The sequence below is a fragment of the Protopterus annectens genome, chromosome 13.part0 (genome assembly GCF_019279795.1).
Source record: "Protopterus annectens isolate FY-2018-M chromosome 13.part0, PAN1.0, whole genome shotgun sequence".
In the NCBI taxonomy this organism is placed as follows: domain Eukaryota; kingdom Metazoa; phylum Chordata; order Ceratodontiformes; family Protopteridae; genus Protopterus; species Protopterus annectens.
The window spans coordinates 702,068,679-702,094,392 of record NC_056747.1 but is presented as its reverse complement, the minus strand read 5'-3'; the positions used below and the strand labels follow the sequence as shown (position 1 = coordinate 702,094,392).

The window sequence follows — 25,714 nt, the reverse complement described above, 5'->3', positions numbered from 1 at the left end:
GAGGGAGATAAGAGTAGAGGCTGAAGGAACAGAAGGGGTATCCCTGACTCTCTCTGTGTCATGATCTGGCCAGTACCTGTGATTTGAACAAAACCAATAATACACCTAACAGGGGGGATGGGAAGGGTTTTTTAGATACACTAAAAAAATTAAAAGAGAGAGGGATTTATCAAAACAAAAAAGGGCTTAAAAAAAACAAAAAAAAAAAACTTACCAGAGCTGGTAAAGAAAAAGAAAACCTCTAAGCGGCAAAAGCAAATGAGAACTACCTTGCATCATGCTGCATGGGGCTGGGGGGGCTGCCTCGCGCTGGTCTCGGAAAAAGGAGAAGCAAAGCTAAGCAGAGTCGGAGGGATGGCTCCCGGCCCCCCAAAGCAAGAATGAAGGCGAGATTGACAACTTAACATTGCATGTTACTAAATACCCACTTTCACCAGCATTTAATACAGAAAGTATAAACTCTAAAGCTAACTACAAATACTAGGGTTGTAGTAAAAAAGATGAAATTATGAGTTCAACTCCTTAAATATGTAAAGCACTGTTCTCCAACATTGGATAATGTTACAGGTACTGTAGTCAAGAGGATGGTATGTCTTTCAGTAACATTGCTATGTGTATGTACAAAAAAACTAGTATAAACATTAGCATGAAGAGTCACAATGTTTGATGCTTTTTTGGAAAAGAAGTTGCATGCTTTGAAACACAATTTATTTCTCCTGACATAAACAGAATATTGTCTCATAAACAGTCAGATTCCTTTGAAGAAATAATCTTTCCATGAGCTGTTATTTGTTTATTTTTTATCTGTAACTTTAAAGCATTCAGTACTGACAAAGATAATCAGGATGCCTATCTACCCGCATTTTTTGAACAATAAGTGTGAAGTATGATGAAACTCTATAATGACTAACATTACTGACAGCAATCCTCTGTGACCAGAAAATAATAAAAAAAATATGAAGGACACAATGAAAATATGAGGTGAAATCATAGACATTTGAGAAGTATGTCTTCTTCAAGCAGATTACAACTTCCTGTTGTAAAACAGGATGGCAAAGGAACAGACTGCCGGGCTTTTTATAAAGATTTTGAGCTGCAACACAATATTGTCACTGCACTGTATTTGCACCTGCAACCTAGCCAGCCAGTAAGATGCACATGCGGGCAGGACCAATGTGCATGATTCCTTTTTTTAGCTTGTAAATCAAGGACTGAGCAAGCAATGAGGTGGTGCAAGAGTTTTCCCAATGCTTCTGTGACTGAATCCCCTTTAACTCCACCATCCATTTGTAGACAGATACCTTTACCTTATCTGTGGTCTTCAAAAGGGACTTTTAAACACCTTTACTGAACTATCACTTGTGACAATGGTACATTTACATTTATATAAAAGTAATCAAACTGTTTTCACAGAAAATAAAGAAACAAGCTCATTTTATTGAAATCAAGCTATTTTTCTTTATTTTCTACTTTTGTAATTGAATAAGTGATTTTTTTCAGATAATGGCATGGTCCATGAGTCTGTGGAAAATGTATGTATGTGTGTGTGTGTGGGGGGGTATTGCCTCCATTGCCCTATGGTTCCTGCACCCTTGACTACAGATGTGATACCCCAATTGTATATACAAACTGGGAAAAAGGGGTTGATGTCAATACTGATTGTAATATCAATTATATGACAGCGAAAATAATGTATCTGACAGTAGACATTCATGCAAGTGCTTATTAATGCCAATAAATAAACTATAGTATATATAAAATAAAATATATATAAAAGCTAATGGGCTTTCAAATAACATAATTTCACAGCAATGGGACAGAAAGGATAGCATGACAAAATATGCAGGACTCAAGTACTCACTATATACTCTCCACTGTATACTCACTATATAGCATTTTATTAATAGAAGGGTAAATTTTACAATAGCTTCTTCTATGAAGCAAACTGGTCACAGCACTCAAATCTTTCTAATAGGAGATAACTCAGTTTGCTCTGATGTCAAAAAGGGTGCTTCATGCCAATAACTGTAGCTATCCTTGCTATGAGATGTCTGCATTTGAGTCATATACTCAGCAAAGAATTTAGCACTGCATAGGCAAACAGATTAAACTGACCTACCACTAAGCACTATGGAACCATTTCACTTAGCAATACAGCGAGGAGAATTGAGAATTCATCAGCATATTAAAATATATGCTCATAACAATTAGTGGTGATGCTTGTGGTAGCCAGCCATTAACCAAAGACAGAAGCGATCACAATGATAACCTTAATACAAAGTAGTATTTTATTAGTAAAGATGATTAGCAATATTCCAGCACTTGTGCTACATATGGTCTTCCTCAATGAACAGTCTTCCCTGCACATAGTTTGCATAAATGCCACACAATTCATGACAACTGTATGTTTAAAGAAAATTGGATTAGTTTAGAATTACAGAACACTTCCTAAAATAATAGTATTTCCAATGTAACATTTTAGGGTTAAAAACAGTAAAAGTCAGTTGAAACTGATATTAATGTGTTAAAAGTAAGCTGTGTGTGCTTGTATTTTTCTTAGTAACATTTCACTTATAATTCTTATAACCATTGAATAAAACCATACTTTTCCAGAAAAACAGGTTGTCGCTGTTAGTTGTTTTATGCACAAAGTTTTTTTATTTAGTTAAAGGCGAAGTGTCACCTCCAGGTCAGGCACCTCAGGAAGGCTCAGTACAAATCTATTTCCTTAAAATGGCAATCCAGCAATGTCCTTGTCTTTTCTGACCCACAGGAATCTGGGCATCAGGCTTTACTCCAGAAGATTCAAGAATCATCTGTAAAACGTCTGTACTGCCCTTCAGTCTTACAGCACTGTATCAGTCTAAATAAAATACAACGGTCAATGATCAAAAAAGAAGAATTATTATTTGACTACATCTACAATAAAGTCAACAAACACAAGACTCAGTGCTAGAATTAAGACAGGGTCAGTAAACTGTGACACTTTCTGATTATTTGTAATTATTTCTCTCCATTTCATGTTTTCTTGTTACTTAAAGGACATTTCAAAACAGAAAATTAAAAAAGGTTAACAATTTCCTGATGTTTAATGCAGTACTAACATCACAGTGTCACTGATTATTTTACTTTTGTTATGCTCTAAAATGTCATGAAAAATTCTGTCATACTGACATGATTTTTCTATAACTTTTCTCCCCCACTTTTCAACCAGTGACTAATCAGAGTTTTTCTCCTTAAACTGTAACTTTCTCCTTAAACTGTAACATTCTCCCACATATGTCCAAAACAGCCCAAACAAGAGATGGACAAGCAATGAGGTGGTGTAAGAGTTTTGCCCATGCTTAACCCCCTTTTGCTCTACCATCCCTTTGTAGATAGATACATTTAGCTCATCTCTGGTCTTCACAAGGGATTTTTTAAACCCCTTCATTGAATTATCACTTGTGACACAGGCACATTTACATTTATATAAAAGTAATCAAACTGTCTTCACAAGGGATTTTGAGGTGGAGCACACATCCCTCAATACATGCCTCCAACTTTTCACCATGTTGCAGCCATCTCTCTCCCCTGCCAGCTCCTCCAACTCTTGAGCTGTTAATCAAACCCAGTCAGGGCTCTACCCATGTATCTCATGGAGCCAGTTTTAACACAACATATGTTGTCTCCAGTAAATGTCTTAGTGGGACTACAAAGGTCTCTTCTGATTCACCTAACAACTTACAGTGTTGTTCTTGTTTAGCCATTTAGTCACATCTTATTCTTTGTGGTATCAAGGACTTTAGTATACCAGTCTTGTTGCTCAACTGCTACTTAAAGTTTTTGTACATTCATATGCATTACTTTAATAATGCTGTCTATCCATCTCAGCTTCTGATGCCTCCTTTTCTTTTGTCTTTGAACTTTCCCATCAAAGCCAGTCTCTTATAAATCCTGTCTTTGCATTATGTGGCCAAAGTATTTGCATTTAATTTTACTATTAAACCTTCCAGCAAACAGTCTGCATTTATTTCCTTAACTATTGACTAATTAGATCTTCTTGCAGTCGATGGAATTTTTAAACGCTTTCTCCAACACTACAGTTCAAAAGCATCGAATCTCCAGTGCAAAGGCTTATGTAGACAGCAGAGGCCTGGATTGTTAAGACCACTTTCCCCAGCCAGCCTCCCCTCACTAAGCTAAGCTGACTTACATAGACATCCTGGTTATTTCCACTTACATCTTTCCAGCTAGAATTATGATCTAATCATTTAGTAGCAAAATGTTATACCAAGCTAATGGCTAGTTCTTGCTCTTAAGCCTTTGGGTGCTTGCTTGCTTTTTTACTTTGGGCAACAAAAATAATCTTTCCTTATCTGAAACCTTTTCTGCCCATAAGACTGGAGCATGTTACCTATGATACACATTTAAGAAAACCTGTGCTCATTTGATAATAATAAAAAAGACACACTTTATGACATTTCATAAATATATTGTCCTTAAGTTCAACTGTCACCACTGTAAAAAATACTTACATCACAGACTGAGAACAGTTTCACATATTCATAGGTGAATACTAGGCTAACTGCCCTTAAGGGCCATTTTAAGCCTAGCCAATAACCAGATGTTAGAATCAAACTTTGTACTTTGTGTCTGTGTGGTAAAGACCTTAACCATTATGCCAAACCCACCCCAGAAAAGAGAAAATCAAATTGTATGTCTTGTGTCTGTGAGGCAAAAACTTTAACCATTACGCCTCCTCTCAACCCCATAGTCTCATGTAATAGCAAGTGATCCAGCAAACTGTGTTTGGCAAATTGCTATGAGTCTACACCTTGCTTACCACTGTTAAAAGAATGAGAAAGAAAACTCATGTCATCCATGGTACGGTTAGTTTGTATCAACCAAAGAATCTAGAAAATATGATCACCGACTCAGAAGTCAAGTCACCAGTTACAATACCTGCAGTCAGAAAACACAGGGTACAGGATGTGTTGTCATATTGTACTATGACAACCTCACCTGTTTAATACCGAAAAAAATGGATTATATACTCTCCACAAAGAGAAATCATCCTGACCCAAATTAGAGTTAATAAATTAAACTCATTTTTTAGTATCCCATCTGTGTATTCTTCCAAGGTCATGCAAATAGAGGAAACTCTTCAATGGCTTACATTCCAAGAAAATACATGGTTTATCATTATGAGAGAACTAAATTTGACTGAAAACTCTTTGGATGATTTTTGTCATTCATTATTACAGTTCTATGGCCTCACTCAGTAAATCTGATAACAAGGTGCACAAAATATCTGGCTATGACAACACAATTGATTGGATACTACAGCTGCACCAAGCAATATCTAATTAATAGGTATTACGGCAGACTCCAACAGTGACCACCTATTTACATCTCATTTGTGAGACCATAGAAAAATGCAGAAGCTGCAAAGGTTTTGCAATTCTACAAATATGAGAACCTTTAACCAGATCCATTGGCACAGAAGGATAAATATCTGACTACAGTCCAGGCATGGGGAAGGACACAAATGAAGAGCCTTAGACTGGTCACCTTTTCTTGGGGGGGGGGGGCTGTGAAGGGCATGTCTGTACACAGTCAAGGTTTCAAGTCCTGGTGGAGACCAGGACTCATATGGAGTTGTAGCTTGCAAAGAGGAAGGGATTTGACTATATCATACATGGAGGTACTGACATCAGTTACAGAGTACATTGTATGCTAACCTCTTGTGCATATTTAGTTATGCACAGAGGTGTGGTTAGGGCTCAAAGTAAAATATATATATATATATTTAACTACACATACACATAAAAGCCCCTAATCTCATCTCCCTGGAAATGAATTGGCCATAGGGATCTCACCCAAGAAGAATGAACTGATTTATGCAGCTAAATGTTTCTGTCAAATTCAGTACACTGTGAACTGGAACATACTATACCAGGTGCAACTTAATAATACTTTTCATTATTTCAGTTTAAATGTTCTTGATTATCTTAAGTAGCATGTCCCCTTATGCAAAAGAATATAAGCTTAAAAACCTGCATTTGATCACATCACAAATCAATGGATTTGTCGTGGAGATTGAAAAATCTAAAGTAAGATTAGAGATAAATTAACAGTTGACCTCATCAAATTTTGTGAAGTTTGCAACCAAATGAAAAAAGCAAATTCTTACTAGTAAAGACACTCTGTTTTGATCAGTAACATATACACTGAAGCTGCAACTGCAACTCAGTCTGCAGAATGTTTTTGTAATACACAAAAACAGACCCCCAGTACCTAGATAAAGAACATAACTCGTGCATTACTGCTATATTTCTCCACAATTTGACTGCCCTGCATTTAACCTGCAAAACAATTTCATGTATAAACCCCTTCATACATTGCAATTTAGGTAGCTTGAGTTGGCAGCCTACTCTTTCTTTTCTTCAAAAATTCAGCAAACGTCTTGATTATCCCATTTCAACATTAATTAACAGATATATGAAGGAAGGCCTTGTTCCTAGTGACTACTGAGAAACACCTACTATATCCATACATAAAAGAGGATACTTAATTGCATTAATTATCATCTTAGCTCTCTCATTTCTATTGTCAAAAATTCTAAATAAATAAATACATGATTCACAACAATTTCAACATCTAAGCAAATGTTATCTTATCTTAAATTTACAAGTTTCTGCAGGCTTAACTATGACACTAATATTGCCTTATAGATCTTACAGAGTTGTGTGTGACTAACTAAATCACAGCTAAATTGTTGGATCTGTCTGCTTGAACCGCTCCAAAATGTGTGACCCTTTTAACAATGCAGTGTTTCTCATGGCCACTAAAAGTTACAGCCTTTCCCTTCATGCCATTAAATGTCCAAAAGCTATATTGAAGAAAGGCATCAACTGATCAGATGAAACAGTGCTGTTTTGCAATCAATGCCTATTACTTGGGAGTACCTTGGGGTCAGTGAGTAGGACTCCTCTCAACTGTCTGCACTTTCCCATAATGCCTAGGTTTTTGCCTCATATTTTTGGTCTGTTCCTTGTAAAATATGAGATTTTCTGGCAAATCATTGAGTACTGAATTCACTAATAAATAACAGACACATAGTTTCAGACCGCATATCCTTCAAAAATGCATAGTGACACAAAACCTTGCATTTTAGCAACTTCTTGAGTTTTTAAGAGTAATATTTAAAATTTGTCCTTATTTTCCGGTCATTGTACACCCCCCCTCCCCCATTGCCTTTTGGCTTTGTCCAGCTTTTTGTGCAAAGAGATCAAGAGGTATGACTCCTCCATTTTACTATAACTGTGAATGGCACCATCAATTACTATGAAGAAGTAAGCCTGGTTCTACCGGCCAATAACTCTACAGTCATTGTTGCAAGTAATACAACAGCAAAGATCAATGTCACAATGTCAAACCACAAACCACAACCCAGCTTTGATGTACTCCTGTTAATGTATCAAATTATTGGGCTTCATCTTGACACTACTAAGACCAAAACTATTCTCTTTGCAGGCTACAGCCAAAATCCTTGTTATTCTTCTATTGCTTCCCTATTCAAATATACCTCTGCTCTAACTTGCCTCAACCAAATCAAAAGGTGCTTAAACAAAGTATTAGTTTAAGGGTGTGCACACTTATGCAACCAGTTTACTATATGTTTTTTTATTTTTTATATTTTTCCCCAAACAGATGTTTGTTTTTCAATTGAATTGTACAGGTTATAGGTCACATTAAAGGTGAGGAAATTTTGAAATAATTTATTGTGGTCTAATTTTTTTATATCACAAAAACCTGGCATTTTAACAGGGGTGTGTAAACTTTTTATATCCACTGTACATATATACACACATATGTATGACACTACATTGAAAACTCAAAACCTCAAATGGCAACTGATCAAACACAATTGCTTAAGTAGCTACTTATCAAAAATGAAAAAAAAAACACTGCTTTTGCAGAGGGGCAAGCTCCATACACCCTCCTGTAATTATACATGCAAACTCTGAGATTGCAGTACAGTGGGGAAAGGGCAATTTCCCCAATCCCCTCTGTACTGTGACCTCAAACAGGAAAAAAAAGCTAATACATTAGATCACATTTTTTATTTGATGTACGGCTTTTTCCCTCATTCAACCAGTTACGACAACTTGTATGTAACCCATACATGATTACAGTATAAATTATCAAACGTATTTACTATACAAGCCAAAATAATGGCACAAATAAGTTCAGAAATACATATGAAAGAAAATCCTTGACACAGATCTGCAAAAGATTGCAAAAAGAAAAAAAAATTCCTTGGGCTACCCTACACTAAAACTCATCCATAACACTAAACCCAAATTTTTCTGAACATTAGTAGTGTTATGGAAAGTATTTTTTTAAGATCATGTACAGGGCTACAGTAAGAGGCTGAGGGTGTATTAAGGTTAGGACTTCACCCTCCCGCACCACCTTAGTAACGTATGCTAACCCCTAAACCTGCTCCTAACACTAACCCTACACTTTACCTTAAGAAAACCCTTTCTGTAACCCTACCACTGTACAAGACATGTGCAGACACATAAACATGCACCAACATACACACTCAAAACATTAGACTAATCCCCTTACCCTAACCTGTATACACTTGCACATACGCTGTAAAGCTATGCCCTTACCTAACCTTTACCCTGACCATAACCTGTACATACTTGTGTGCATATGCGTACACACACACACACACACACACACACACACACACACACACACACACACACACACACACACACACACACACACACACCCACAAGCTACGCCATTACTTATCCAAACCTCCGCTTACCGGTTTTGCACAAACAGATGTTCAAAGTACTGAACATTCAACAATTCCAATATTCAGTAATTTGAACCTCCCCTTTCATTTATTGAATAAATGTTTGTTCGATAAACTGCAGGGTAGCCATACATGTGTGTGTGTGTGTGTGTGTGTGTGTGTGTGTGTGTGTGTGTGTGTGTGTGTGTGTGTGTGCATATATATATATATATATATATATATATATATATATATATATATATATAAAATATAAATACGTATTGTGTGTGTGTGTATATATATATATATATATATATATATATAAACATATATGTATGTGTGTGTGTGTGTGTGTGTGTGCGTGCACGGGCGCATGCATGTTTGTGTGTGCATTCGTGCTTATAGCAAACGTTCTCTTTTGGCAAGGACCACTGCATAAAATTTACTCAGTACTGGGATTCAGTAAGGGGCAGCAGAATATAACTTAGGAATGTCCTCTCTAAATCATACTACATCTGCAGTATTTTGGTCATAAAAGTTAATATGCATAGTAAAAAATAACTGTAGCATTCTTGCTAACTTCACACTTTCATTTGAAAATCCTTTTAGATTTTCATTACTGAAAACTATGGGGGGAAAGAAAAGCACCATCTATAGCAAGGTTCTTTTACATAGAAACAAATGTTATGTCACCATAATGATAGATCTGTGCTGTCTGTTTCTATCCTTCCCCAAAGTATGGGTTTTAGATCTGACCTCAGTCCCAACTTTGGCCACTTCTTAGCTTTTGGATCTAGTGCTTAGGCTCCTACCCCACTCATAATCCTTGTGTAGAGAGCAAGCTTGCCTGCCAAAAATAGAAATTTAAGAAACTGAATGTGGCAGTAGCCAAAACTGTACACACAAAAAAGGGAAAAGGAGATAGTGATTGGGTAACTGAAGGACGGAAACAGATAACACAAATCTACCGTAATGGTGAGTACATAGCTTTCATATCTGATATTATCTTTTCTATCCATTCCTCAACATACAGGAGAGTGTCCACAGCTACTTTTTTACTTGGGTGGTCTTATGGAAGCATATTGTCTTATGGAAGCATATTTCAGAGCACAGTTGAACCACAGGAGGATCTAGATCTGGACTGTATATCCAATTTGTAGAGTGATATGACAATATACACCTTGAACCAGGTGCAGCACAAATGTCTTCAACTGGTAGACTAGAAAAAAAGGTTGTAGATAAAAACACAGATCTAATGGAATGAGCTTTTGGAACTGAAGGAAGTGACAAGTCTCTTTCTTGATAGGCATATGATATGCACTGCAACAACCAGCGAGAGAGGATGAATTTGGATACTGCTTTTCCCAATTTAGCAGCAGAAAAGGATACAAATAATTGGTCAGATGTACTGAAATGGTATGTCCAACACAAGTAAAAACATAACTGATAATGAACATCTAGCAAATGCAAAGTATATTCACATTTGTTTGAAAAATTTGTGAAGAACACTGGAAGACTTATGGACAGACTAATAGATGATTTAGAAGCAACCTTTAGAAGAAAAGAGGGGTTGGTCTTCAGTGATATTCTGTCTTTGTGAAAAATCAGGCAAAGAGGTTTTGAGGACAAGTCATGCAGCTTAGAAACTCCTGGCAAAAGTCCTACCAACCAGAAATAAGGTTTTCCATGACAAAATCTGTAGGTCAACTCTAGCAGCAGGTCCAAATGAGGGACCAGTCAATGGTTTTAGTAAAATAGTAAAGTCCCAAGGAGGAACTGGATCTCTAGATGGTGGGCATAGAAGAAAAGTTCCTCAAAGGAAAGCTTTGGATAATGTAAGAGATGCTATGAGCATGTGATTTTCACTCACATGGGAAAAGGATATTGCAGCTAACTGAACTTTGATGGTGAAGTAATTAGCTTCACAATGAAAAAGATGGGTGAGGAGGTCCAAAACTGCTGGAAGAAGAGCTAAGAAAGGGTCATTATTATTAACTGCCCAAATAGAAAACCTTTTCCATTTGTTCTTTAAATTTTCCTAGTACAGGGTTTCTGGGAAGAGGATAAAATGTTAACAACTGAAAATGAAAACCTGGACTGTCAAACAATCATTGGAGTTGGAATTGGAGAAACAATGCGGTCAGTTTGAGGGAGTAAATGTTTGGGTGAGATTACCCTGAAGGGTGAGAAAGAAGATCTAAGTTTGAGTCCAGTAACCAGAGAGGATGGACTAGATGAGACCAGAGGAAAGGAAGCCACACTTGTCTGGGCCAATAAGTGGCTTTGAGGATGACTGTGACCTTCACTGCAGATGCTTTCTGTAGAAATTTTAGCATCAGGAGTGTCAGAGGAAAGGCATACAGGAGTTCCAGTGGCCAAGTGTGTGATACAGCGTCCCTGGGTGACCCCCCTCTCGGGGAATTAAGACAGCAGAACTTGTTGCATTTGGTGTTGTGGGGAGAGGCAAAAAGCTTGCAAAACAGGCTGAATCTACTACATTATTAATGAACTGAAGTAACCACTGAAGAGGGAATTGAACAGATCTGATCAACCTATCCACATGAATATCAGATTTCCCTAGGATATCCACTGTTATTAGAAAATGTTGAGAAGATATTGCCTATTGCCACACTCTCATGGCCTCCCTGCACTGTGGGTAAGATCTGGTTCCTCTCTGTTTGTTGAAGTACCATACAACTGACATGTTGTTTGTCTGGACAGAAATCACATCCAAGGGGAGAGAGTCCTGGAAAGCCTGCAACCTAAGAGAACTGCTCTCATCTCCAATATAATGATGTAAACCACTACACAAGACATGCATTGGTGCATGTTTGTGTGTCTGAGCATGTCCTGTGCCTTGGACTGTCTTTCGCAGATAACGTCCCCCTCTACCCAGTTGGGAAGTGTCCATGGTTACTGTGGCTTGGGGGAAGAAAGAATGAAAGGACATCCTTGTAGGACATGTGGAGATTCCAGCCACGAGTGTATGTGTACGCTGCAAATGTTCATTATTGACACTTGAAAAGAAATGGCTGTTTCCTGGCTGACTACTTAGCCACCAGAGTCTACTGAAGTACCCACATGTAGAATCTGGCCAGCAGAACTATTACGATAGAGGCTGTCATGGAGCTAGAAGGCAAATAATTGGTTTTGCTGGTGGCTTCCCATGAGACTGGACATCCTGGGCTTGTTGGTGAAGAGATACAACTCTTGTCAGTGAAAGCCTTGCTGTCTGAAGTTTTGTGTCCGGAAGTGCTCCAATAAACCGCAGTGATGAACTGACTGTGGCTTGGATTTTATTAGATTCACTGTAATCTCCAGGTCTTTACACAGTTGGAGCAAGGAGCCTTTGGCTTGAAAGAGTAGATTCTTGATAGGGGCAGTGATGAACCAGCCATCCAAACAAGGGAATACCTAGAAACCTTGCAGTTGTAGATGAGCTGCTACCACTGCCATACATTTGGTAAACACCCAGGGCGCTATGGTGAGACCATAGGGCAGAGCTTTGAACTGGAAATGACTGGCTCCCAGCTGGAAGCAAATGTACTTCCTGGAGCATCTGTCCATTTTTATGTGGTAGGATGCATCCTGAAGATCTATTGAACACATCCAATCATTCTTCCTCAGTAAGGGAAGAATGGATTGAACCACGACCATCCAGAATTTTGTTTACTTCACAAACTTGTTCAAGCAGCATAGGTCCAAAATAGGCCCTAGGTCCCCATTTATATTTGGCACTAAAAGAATCTAGAGTAAATTCTGAATCCTATCTGGTCTGGAGGAGTCTCTTGGATGACTTCAGTTCTTTACAGCTTCCTTATTACTGAAGCAGTTCTTCTCTTTGTGAAGGTGGAACATCAAAAATTCTTTTTGGGCGGGGAGGAAGGGAATAAAATAGCCTCTGGTAGTGATCGTTTACACCAATTTGTCTTGAGTGATGGACATCCAGGTTGCTGGGTGCATAAATAAACACCCCCAACTCTCTCCAGAGTGTGACAGTCAGACAACTGTTCAGGAGCATTGGAAAGGCTTTTCTGAGAAAGGACTTCTGAACCCCTGGTTTTGTAGGTCACGTCTGCTCCTTGGGCAATATTCATTGCAAGAGTTTCCTCCTCTACTCAGGGAGCTCTTCCTCTAGAAGTATCAAATGCATAACACTAGGATTTATGAAACCAAGTTCTCTTTCTTCACTTCTGGTTTCTGGAGAAGGTTTTTTGAGGTTTGGAGAATTTGATCCCTATGGCAGACAGAGATTTACCATCCTTCTCACTTCTTGAGATGGACTCCTTAACCTTGGGACCATAAAGTGTTGATTCATCACATGAGGCATCAATGAAGAACATCCTGAAATCTTCCACAAAGTCACATAACCACATCCAGGCATGCCTTCTTATGGAAATACCTGTGCAGGCTGCTGTAGATACACCACACCCTCTGTAGCATTAGAGATGAGGTTCATAGAGGTATTGGATAAGGACTACAGGGTAGCAAAAGTACAGTTGTGTACACTTACCATAAATGTAGATGTTCGAGTGATTTCACTGTTGCAGTCATTACATTTGGGTAATCTGCTGGCAGGTTGCCCTCAGTCGGCCGGAATAACAAAGTCTTGGGTCCTGCGTCAGTTGCTGTGTAAAAAACATGCAGCCGACGCCACTTTAATCAGTTTTTCTTGCCAGGTGCCCCCCCAATGGGGAGCAAAAAAAAAAAAAAAAAAAAATATATATATATATATATATATATATATATATATATATATGTGCATGTATTTTAGAACACAAAAAAAATTTACCTTCAACTAAAAGCAAATACACCACAAAGGCTTTTGAGCATAGTGAAGGAAAGAAGAGGTATAATAACAGAGAAGAAAATGGGGCTGGCAAGTGGGTAACCCGGACTGCAACAGTGAATACACTCTAACATCTACATTTATGGTAAGTGTACACAACTGTACTATGTTCTTTGTGTTTCACTTTTGCAGTCATTACATTTGGGTAGAATCCCAAAGCTATGGATGGGAGGATGGAATTAAACAGCATTAGGAGCAGCTATAAGGCCCTGCAGGACTGCAGTGGCAAAGCCTGCCCTGGATTTAGAAAAGAGAGGTAAATGGTAATGTTTTGTGAACATATGAACTGAGCTTCAAGTAGCAGCTTCTAGAATGTCTCTGGTAGGAACCCCTCTGAGAAAGACTGCAGAAGTAGAAGCAGCCCTGGTGGAATGGGATCTGATCCCCTTGGGCACAGATTTACCATGGTGCAAGTAGCAGAAATTAATACAATGGCTTATCCATTTTGAAATAGTCTGCTTTGATATAGCCTTCCCCTCTGTTCCTGCAGCAAATGCCACCAGTAGTTGCTCAGACTTCTTTAGAGATTTTGTCCTTTTTAAGTAGAATCTTAGTTGTCTGTGCACATCCAATGAATGCAGAATTCGCTCCCCCTTGTTCTGCGGATTTGGGAAAAATGTTGGCAGGTGAATGGTCTGGTTAAGAGCCACACTGGATACCACCTTAGGCATAAAAGAAGGATTGGTCCTGAGGGCCACCCTGTCCGGATAAAAGATAATGAAAGGCTCCACTGCCATGAGAGCCTGTAGTTCTGAAACCCTTCTAGCTGAAGTGACTGCTAAAAGAAAGGCTGTCTTCCAAGAAAGAAATTTTATGTCCGCAGTAGCAGCTGGTTCAAAAGGAGGTAGGGTGAGTTTTTCCAGCACAAAATTGAGGTCCCATGCAGGAGTCGGTGCTCTCCTGGGAGGTCTTAAATGTTTGGCCCCTCTGAGGTACTGCTTTAGCAGGGGATGAGAAAAGGAAGGATGCTCTGTGTTGTAATGAGCCGTGATGGCAGAAGCATGGATTTTTATTGAAGAAAAAGATAGACCCTTGTGAAGCATCTCAGTTAAATATTGTAAAATTTGAGGAATATTGGGCTTTGCTGTCTCTATTCCTTGTGCTTGGTTCCAAGCACAGAATCTCTTCCATTTATCAGCATAAGATTTTCTAGTACTAGACCTTCTAGCCTCCAAAATGACATCCATCACAGGTTTACTGAGAGATGTGATTGGTGAAATTAGTTGATTAGCCATGCTGCAAGATTCAGAGTTTGGAGCTGAGTGTGCAGAATTTGATAGTTCTGCTGAGACAATAGATGAGGTGTTTGAGGCAAGTACCATGGAGGAAGGTGTGACATATTCCTTAGAAGCGGGTACCAGTGTTGGCGATGCCAGTCCGGAGCAATCAAAATCATTTTTTGTTTTTCCTGCTTGACTTTTAGTAAGACCTTGGAGAGCAGAGGCGGAGGGGGAAAGGCATAGACTGATAGGTTTTTCCAGCTGAAGGATAGAGCATCCACATTCCAAGCTTTTTTGTGATGAGTTCTTGTGCAGAATTTGTCCAACTGATAGTTTTGGGGAGAGGCAAATAGATATATGTCTGGGCTCCCCCATTTTTGTGTCAACATGCTGAAGATTTCTGGATCCAGTTTCCATTCGTGTGGGTCTATAAGATTTCTGCTTAGGTCGTCTGCCAGAGTATTTTGCTTTCCTGGCAGGAACTGAGCTTGAAGGTGTATTTGGTAAGTCAAGGCTGTGTTCCACAAGGCCATGACTAGTCTGCAAAGGGGGTAGGAGTGGGTAGCCCCTGCTTGTTTATGTACCACATAACTGTGGTGTTGTCCGTTTTTATCAGTAGTTGTCCTGGATGAAGGTAGTCCTTGAAGGCTGTCAGAGCATTCTGTACAGCTAGCATTTCTTTCTGGTTGACATGTAGATGCATTTGATTTGGGCTCCATTCGCCCTGAATGCCTCTCCCTGCCAAATGGGCCCCCCAAGCATAGTCTGATTTGTCTGTAGTCAGGGTTTGGGTGGCGGGGGAAGAATGAATGACAGTCCCTTGTTTTAGTGGCATGTCTCTGCCCACAAAAGGAACTCCTGTTGCAGGCAGGGAATGAGAGGAATCATTGTTTCCAGGCAGTGACAATGTTGACTCCATAAGCTTTCTAGGTACCATTGAAGTTTCCTCATATGCAGTCTTGCATATGGAATTAGTAGAATGCAGGATGCCATGAACCCCAAAGCCTGCAGAATTTGTCTTGCAGATAGCTGGGTTTTTGTTGCCACTTGTTTGAAGTATGTTGTCAGTTGAATTTGTTTTAACATGATCAGGCAGATTTTGCTCCTTGAGCCAAGCATGCCTTCTTATCACAGATCCAGTTATGACAGCCCTGCAAGAGGCCTCCAAGGAATCAAAACCACATTGCAAAGTATGCTTTCCAACTTGTTCAACTGAATGCAATAAATCCTGTAACTCTTTATTTTCCACACAATCAGGAATCAACATCATTTTCTGTTTCAGTAAGCCCATAACATGCTGTTGATATTTAAGCATATGAAACTGGCAGTTTAAAGCCCTGATTGCCAAGGTTGCAGATGTATAAACCTTCTTACCCCATCTATCCAGCACCCTGGAGTCTCTATTTGAAGGGGTAGGATTTTTGGCTGTAGAAGCCTTAACACCCTTGGGACCCTGAGAAATAGTTTCAGGGTCAGCAGCAGGATTTTTGAAAAAGACATTTGTGGGAGTCAGGAACCCTGTAATATCTGTCTGGCTTACTAGGAGCCGGAGGCAGGGAATCAGGAGCCATGCTGGATTCTGAGAAAACATCATCAACAATGTCTAAAACAGGAGGTATAGCCAAAGGCCTATGCTGAGGAAGAAGAAGAAAATCCCTAAGCCTCTTTTTGGATTCTGAAAAGTCCTGACTCTCCCAATGAAAATGTTCCCTTAAAATATGCAAAGTCTCTCCAAAAGAGAAATCTTCAGGAGGAGAAGCCGAAGGGATGGATTCCTCTGCATCAGAGTCCTCATAAGGTGGAATAGAAAATTCCTGATCAGAAGAGGAATCAGAAGAAATGGAAACCTGATCTGAAGAATCATAATCAGTGCTTTGCCTTGGCCTCTTAGCGGGGGGGTTGGGAACCCCTGAGATCAAGGTAATTAAATCCTCAGCCATTTTGATCATTTGTTTTTGAGACATAGGGGCCTGAGCACGTGGCTCATGTGTTGGTTTTTTAGACATAGAAGTAGGTTTTGGCCTTGTTTTTGATTATGGCGTCGGTTTAATATACAAATGTTGAGGCCTGAAAACACCCTCAGAAGCCGGTGCCTGCTCAGCGGCTCCGGACCCATCCAAGGGAGAGACATCCGCGGGTTCAATACTTGCAGAATCTCGCGGCATACTGGACTCTGAATGGGTGTTGGTAGAGGCCGACGACTCAAAAGTAGCGGGCATCAGGGGCTGCGAAAGCGCCTCACTGAGTACCAGCGAACCGGCGACTGGCTTCATCGTCAGTTTTGGACCTCGACGGTCTGTCTCTGTCTTTTTCCTTGCGTTTTTTGTGAATTCCTGTAGTCGGATTGCTAACCGACGACATTTCAGGATAGTTAAATCTTGAACCAAAGTATTTAGAAGCAAAAATATACCGACACTTAATAGTGCGTTGGTTACATTTAGCACAAAACCGACAGCAAGGCATGTTGTGATCAGGGCCTAGGCAAGGAATACAGTACAAATGAAAATCCTTATGAGGTATTTACTTCCCAGAAGTAATACAATTATTAACTTTTACTGACATCGGTAAGGATCAAGAAAAAGTTTCCCCAATGGGGTACTTAGCTTTAGTTTGAAGACTTCGGTTCTGAAACTCGAAAACGAAAAATTTTAGGAGTCGGCCGACCGGCACTTGTGAACTGCTTCTGCTTCGGGCACCGTGCGGCAAGAATGACTGATTAAAATGGCGTCGGCTGCATGTTTTATACCCCTGACGTCATGGAAGAAGAGACAGCAACCAACGCAGGACCCAAGACTTTGTTATTCAGGCCGACTGAGGGCAACCTGCCAGCAGATTACCCAAATGTACTGACTTCAACAGTGAAATACGAAGAACATCTGTGAATCAATAGATTTTCTATGATTCAAAGACAAGTCCCCCGGGAGAGATTTGGCAATTTCCTTGGTCTAATCTCCCTGAAAATGCATAATGTGTGCCAAGTAATTAAACTCTCTCACTATAAAAGTAGATCAGGTGTAAAAATGCTTCTCAAATCTGTCCAATTCCCTATTTGGCGGAAGGACAGAGGAACTTTCTTCTGCAAGTTCCTTCTTAGTGGCTGCCGCCACTACCATGTAATCTACTGCAGGTCTCATGTTCCAATGGGGATGGTGTTTAGGAGCAACCAGAAATTTGTCAGATTTCTTGATAATAGGCTCAGCTGTGTCCAGCTCCTTCCACATTTGGGAAGAGATCAGGTCTACCATCACATCAGCTGGGGGGATATCCCCAAGAAACAGATGTGTCACACACAAGCTTCAAGGAAAACTGACGCTTCCAGAGAAGGAACATGGGAAGACCAACCCCCTTTCTAAGAAGTTTGAGAATCTCTCTGAATGAGACATCCTGAAGGGGAGATCTGGGAAAACCCTCTCTTACATCAAAGTCAGTGTCAGTGGTAGAGGTTCCTCGTGAGAATCCTATAGCCTTTGTCTGCACTTGTGCACCTCTTCTGTGGGTTTTCAGGAGCGGACTCAGAAGCTGACATAGTCTCTCCCAGTAGAACTGAATCAAGACTTCCAGAAACTGGCTGTCCCAAAGACACAAAGAAGACTGGGCTGCAGACCCTGGGAAATGCTATGGGGATCTGATTCTGAGGGGGTAAACTTCTCTATAGGTAGAGACAGCATTCTCTCAAAAACCTCAGATGCTGAGCTTGACATGGATCTGGGAAGCCTTCCTGTAAGAGCTAAATCTCCTGAATGTGGCTTAGCCCTAGATGCCATTCAGCTGGGATTTGAGGCTGATGCCAGAGCTGAACTATCAACTGCCAAAGCTCCTAGAGGGAAGAAAAGTTCTGAAGACCTCAGATCTGATCCTACCTTGTCAGAGTTGACACCAACAGTTTGGCTCTGAGACTCAGATGGATCTGACAGAGACAAGAGACTATTTCATTGGAGTTGAGGAAGCATGGTGTCTTGGCTCCTATGCAGATCTGCCCTAGGCGAGAGATGGATCCAAGGACTTCGATCACAGAGGTTGAATCAGAGAAGGAGCCATTAAAATCTGAGGGGAAGAAGTAGTTCATAGGTTCATAGATTAGTACTAAGCTAACTGCCTTTGCGAGCCATTTTAAGCCTAGCCAATTATCCCTTGTGAGACTCAAACCCTGCACCTTGTGTTTGTAAGGCAAACACCTTAACCATTAGGCCACGCTCCCAACCCTTTCTCCCAGTTCCTCCGGCTCTGACAGCGGACAGAGCTGGAAGGACCCCCAGATGGATTTGGGCTGATAAAAATCATCCTGCCCACATCAGCTTCTGTGAGGCTCCAAGAAGACCTAGCTGACATAAGAGAAGTATAGGAAGGTGGTCTAGAATGCTAACATGGTCTGTCCTGCAAGATTGGAGACCACGACCTCTGCACTGTCATCACATGGTATCTGCACTGCTTTTCACTTTGCTAATGATTACTTGCTGCAGCTGCTAATAACAGGAACCACAGCTCTGATTCAAAATATGGGAAATCAGGTCAGTCAAATGACAAACATGCAAGGTATCCATCTATGCCACCAATGACCAGAATCAAAGAATAAGGTCAGTGAGGATAAAGACTGATGAGGATACCTGGAGCTAAATAGGTAAGAGTCTGATTTCTCATCTTGTGGAAGCATTTCTTGCTGGGAGTCCAGCACAGCAATGACCTTTGTTCCCAGCAGTCAGCAAAGCAGCAGAGAATCTAGGAAGCATATGGAATCCAATCATAACAGGATCTGAAAACAGCATTGGCCCTGAAGGTCTGGAAATTTTAGGAGCCAGAGCTGACAAAGGTGTTGGATCCAGAGATCTTTTCTTAGCAGATTTTGACTTCTCTTTTCCCCTGCCTGAATCCTTTGTTTAGATTTGTCAGACACCTTTTTAGATGAAGAAGAAGAGGAGGAAGAAGCAGCAACAGCATAATTCCTCAATCCAGAAGGAGGATTTTCTCCTATGGAAAGCTTAAGGAGCCCCTTCAACATTAGTTTGCTTTTACATTCATTTATGGCCCGATGTCCAAAAGCCTTTCAGGTGGAGGAGGAGATATCCAGCTATGAAGGCTTCAAAGCAATATACACAACTGTCATCTGCCTTTTGATTTGGAATCTTTTGTGACCACCTGTGCATGTTTTTAATCCTGAAGGGTTATCTAGCATCCCAAAAGAAAGGGAAAGAGTTACAGACACTTACAAAAAAATGCCCCTTTTAAATTTAGGAAATTACCCTAAAGAAATCTCCAATTTTTTTTCAAGCCCCACATCAAGAGACAGAGGAAAGAACACAGAAAAAGAAGAAAAACTGAAAGTAAAGAAGGACAATATACAAAGTGCTAATAGAGGGAGGGATATACAATACAAATAAAGGAGTCAACCACAAATAAAGAAAAAAAAATACTTATCTTTCCAAGAAGATTCAATAAAGTCTTTCTGAGCACCAAGATCCATTAATCACTTATGGTGACAACTGATATCTGAGGTAGCATGCTCCTACACAGGGATTGTGGGTAGGGGAGGAGACTGAGCACTTTATTCAAAAGCTTAGAAGTGACCAAAGTCAGATATGAGGTCAAATTGAGACCCAAACATTGTGAAATGGATGGAAAAGACAATGTTAGATCAATAAGGCAAAATATTACTTAATGGCATTATATGCAGCTGTGTCCATGCATTTCCATGGGGTTAGTTGTACTTTTCAAAAATCAGTATTACATTTTAGCTTTGTAATGCAGAATAACTGTAGATGTTAATAGCAGGTACCTAACAGATCTACGGGCATCAGCAGGCTCATTGACTCTTAACCTGATCGACTTCTTTGAGGCAGTCACCAAAGCCGTGGATGAGGGTAAGGTGGTTCACATAGCCTATGTTGACCTCGCCAAGGCTTTCAACACCATCCCCCATTCTGGAATTATAGCTAAACTCACTAAACTAGGTATAAATCACTACGTCACAAGATGGGTTGCCAACTGGCTCATTGACAGAACTCACACTGTAAACGTTGCAGACTCCAAATCTGACCTCAAAGCAGTGACAAGTGGAGTACCACAGGGTTCCGTCCTGGGACCTCTCCTGTTTGGTAACTACTTCTCTGAAGTACAGGCTAACACAGAAGGCATCTGACTAACAAAGTTCACAGATGACTGCAAACTAGGAGCCAGAGTCAAGTCCCCAAATGATGTGGACATCCTACAGAAGGGCCTCACTGAGACAGAACAGATGCCTGGTATCAGAGCCATAGCCTCAAGCTCAATGCCAAAAAGTGCAGTGTCATCCCCTTTGGTAAAAACTCTGTACTCATGAACTACCACACAGGCAGCAATCTACTTAACACCGAATGCGTGATAAGAGATCTTGGGACCCAGGTGGACAGTAGTCTCTCCTTTGATAGTCACATCGTCACAGTAGTCAGGAAGTCCTTCTACGTGGTACACCTCATCATAAAAGGGTTCTCATCCAGGAAAAAAGAGGTAATTGTTCCCCTCTACTCGACACTCATTAGACCCATTATAGAGTACAACGCCCCTTTAGGAATGTACCTCACAAGACATCTGCAGCAGCTGGAAAGGCCACAGAAGTACCTCACAAAGAGGATTACTGGCCTTAAACAAATGCCCTACACTGACCGCCTCAAAAAACTCCAGCTTTACTCTGTAGCATATCGCCTACTCCGAGGTGATCTCTGACTAACATATAAAGTTATGTCAAACCCAAAGCTGTTAGACATGCTACACCTAAAGAAATCCCAACCCCCCCCGAGCTACATGCTCTAGGGACCTAAACCTTGTCACCACAATAAACAGGACATGCTGGAGGGATAGATTCCTGTCCCAGAGACTTCCTATACTCTGGAACAAGCTACCCATCTATGTCAAGCAAAGTTCTTCATTAGCTCTCTTCAAGAAGAATCTTGATGAGTGGATGGGAAATAGGAAACACACCCCGGGGATCACTTTTGTGTCTCTGCTCGACAGTGGCATAGGAAAATAACTTACTTGGGTGGCATAAGCCATGGAACCTTGCTGGCTAGGCTTATGTAGGCCCTTGGGCTGATAGCCTAGTACCTACCTATGAACCTATGAACCATGGAATGTCAACAAGAAGTATGACAAAATATAGCCTGCTCCCACTGCATGCTCTCTGTTAAGCACAAGCATTTTACAAGTGGCTATTATATGAGGAACAGTCTGAATGTACAGTGAACGTATTATTTCAGTAAAGTCAATGCTACACTTTAAATAGTGATGTGCAGACATTGCTGCTGAGACTAAGGCACAACAGAAGGCAGGGTAAGGATCCTGATAACTGCACCATCATCACATGGTATCTGCACTGCTTTTCACTTTGCTAATGATTACTTGCTGCAGCTGCTAATAACAGGAACCACAGCTCTGATTCAAAATATGGGAAATCAGGTCAGTCAAGTGACAAACATGCAAGGCATCCATCTATGCCACCAATGACTAGAATCAAAGAATAAGGTCAGGGAGGATAAAGACTGATGAGGATACCTGGAGCTAAATAGCTGAGAATCTGATTTCTAAAATTGTGGAAGCATTTCTTGCTGGGAGTCCAGCACAGCAATGACCTTTGTTCCCAGCAGTCGGCAAAGCAGTAGTAAATCAGTTTAAAGTGTGAATGGGAGACAGTTATCTGGTACTACAGCTATTACAAGGATAATGCAGGGTTGCCCAAACTAAGAAAGCAAACTGACATGCAATATATGATAGACTGCCAGCTGCTCAAGTGCCTTCTGTCTTGTCACCTGCACGCTTAATAATGTAAGTCAAAAGGTAAACCTCTTGTGGAAACTGCTTCACCTAAATAGAAAGTATATTTGGACTGGCCAAAGCAACATGGAGAGGAATGAATGGGGCAATGAATGATGCCAGTCCAAAGATAGTGACACTGGGGAAAGCAAAAACAACTCAAAATTCATATTGTAAAAATGAAGCAGAGTGCTACAAGGTAATGAGGACAGAAGCAGAGCCACTCTCATGTACTTATGTTTCAAGTGCTAATTAGCTGCTAGCAGTACAAGCTGTATTAGAGAACAAATGGAAATGATACTTTGTTCTTAGATTCCTCAGTAATTAATATGAATGTACAAACATTTAAATGGTGACAGAAGTAGTCCTTTGGTCAATTATTATCTGTTTAAGTGTTATAATTTACCCTATGCAACAGCTCTCATGTACTTCCCAGCCCTTTTCTACTTGACCTGGGCATCTTCCCCCACTGTAAATTCGCATATTCCACCACTACCTGTAGTGCATTCTAGGTCACCACAATCTACTTTATGATTACAGATTTCCAGATGTTGCTCTCATTAGAACCTTTACTCCTTGGCCCTTCCTGTCCGCCTTCTTATTTAGCTTTGTGCCACCAACATGTTCCTGATTATGTGAAATGTCTATACAGCTTTCCTTAACCTGCATTGTGGACATTCTCAGTGCTCTAAGCTTTTCCTTAAAGTTTATGTTCTCCCTCATTCCTCTGTCATTGTTGACCATCTGATGCACACTTTAAACCCGTATGATGCCCCTCTCTTGATACAGCCTCAAGACCTGAATGTAACATTTCAAAAGAATACTTGTTTTGAATTATGCAACACAAAAATGCATGTGTGTCTTTAAAATTCAGAATCTACACACATATAGCAATGCACCTCAGCAGTCTGTTGGCCTTCACTATTACTGTCTCAAAATAAAGAGATGATTCAACTGACGAGGTGATTGAGGAACTTTTCTCTTCTTCTATCTATCCTGCGGGTATTACTTACAATTAGTAATTCCTTGATTCCTCACTATACGCCATAATCTTGAATCATATTTATTTATTTGTTTATGTGTTTGTTTTGTGAAACTCAGCTACTATAAATCTGTAATCACCACACCAATCTCTGTGTCATGTAAGAATTAAATTCACAAAACAACAGTAACAGCAAAAATTAATTTTTTTACCCAATAATTGCAGCAGGAATGAGAAGAAGAATCCCTCCAAACATGAAGATGAAGCCTTTCATGAAATGTAGTGTTGCTGGATATAAAGAATTAAAAACACTTGTTGCCACGCTCTCCAAACAGGCCACAGTTGCAAAAAGGGCTCCTGCAATATAACAAATAAACAGGCATTACATCAAAACTGAATCACAACAGAAATGTTTAAATAAAAAATATCAAACTGTTTATGACAGAATAACAATTAACAGTCTACCAAAAAAAAAAAAAAACTAATGAGGTACAAGGAGTACTATATAGAGCTCTAAAAGACTACTTTTCTACTCAGTATATCTAAATAACTAAAGATTAACATTATAAAGATATAAAGAGATTGCTGTGCATACATGTGGGTTTATAGGTGGTGTAGGCAGGGAAACCTAATAAGCAACATATGATAAATGTACAGCACACCTCTCAAACTCTTAGTGCAAGAAATCGGGATAAAGCCTAACAAAATGGGGGGACAAAGGCCCAAAAATAGGGACAAATTTTAAATATTGCTCTTATAAACTTAGAAAAGTCTAGCCGCAGTGGTGCAGTGGTAGCATTGTCGCCTCACAGCAAGAGGTTCCCCCATTCGATTCTCAGCTGGAGCGCCTTCTGTGTGGAGTCTGCATGTCCTCCCCGTGGTCGAGTGGTGTTTGAAAGACATGTGTGAATGGGTGTGCCTTCGTTGAAGGTTGGGTGTCGAGCTGGCACCGTGGCACAGTAAAAATCTACTGCCAATTATTAGCGGACCGGCGTTCTGCTGTGGCAACCCATAACCGGGAAAAGCTGAAAGAAGAACAACAAGCTCTTATAAACTTAGAAAATCACTACAGTAACAGGGTTTGTGTTAACATACATTTTCTGAGGGATTTGAAGTATGAAACTCAAATGTGTGTCATTATTTGGTGACTTCACTCCTCAGATCATCCCAGTGATTTTCAAGAAAACCATAAATTTTAGCTAAAATCTAGACATTATGTGAAAATCTGGACAGTTGAGTGGTATGAACTGTGCAGTGAAACAAGTTCCTGTCAAGGAGCTTAACAAACGTGCTATGCAAAATGCAGCACTTCTATATGCAGCTAAGGAGGGGAAAGCAGCTAATAGCTGCATAATAGTAATAAACACAAATCAGTGTAATGTAGTGAAAAAAGAAAAATATTGTTTCAAGAGACTGCCTAAGAAGTCAATGGCATACAGCACTTTCACTGTAATTGCAAAAAAATGTACTGTGGGAATGGAAACAAAATGAAGAAAATCTCTTCAGTATGGCACAGCCTATCACAGCAAAGTTGGAGTATAACAAATTAAAATAAAATAAGAAACCCTTAGACTGATTCTATTTGTATTGCACTGAATATCAAAATACAGTAAAAAATACTTTTTTAGTTTCTTAATAGAGATCTTTTATTATGTAGACTGCATCAAACATACATGAGAGCAGGTTTAAGTCTTCAAATAGATATTTTATAAAAAATAAAAACATAACACATTATAGCCAAAAAGGTCTTGCGGCCAGGGTAGCCAGATATCTACATTTTGTACTCAAACTTAAAGTTGTTGCTTGCTCCCACCTTGCAACTGTCATTTTAAAAATGTACTCAACCCTCAAAATGTTACTCCGGATACATAGGAAGCTGTTACCATTTATACACACACAAAGCTATTTTAGAGGGGTATTCATTTCGTACAAGCATTCTCTGTATAACTCTATTCTGTAATTTTTTGCACAGTTTTAAACATTCTGTGATTTTTGAGTGTTGAAATTTCCAACAGATGCTCAGAAAAAAAGTACTCATGTGAGTAGACTGAGTATGCCTAGCTACACCATTGCATGTGGTATAA

The 25,714-nt window shown here is 39.9% G+C and overlaps 1 long non-coding RNA gene across 1 annotated transcript; it reads right to left on the bottom strand.

The window, feature by feature from the left end:
* Positions 1–2,265: 2,265 nt before the first annotated feature.
* On the bottom strand, positions 2,266–23,955 carry LOC122787596. Its single transcript, XR_006362581.1, has 2 exons — positions 23,843–23,955; positions 2,266–2,863 (listed from the first exon to the last, which is right to left on the bottom strand). It is a non-coding gene; the product is annotated as an uncharacterized LOC122787596 (long non-coding RNA).
* Positions 23,956–25,714: the final 1,759 nt, after the last annotated feature.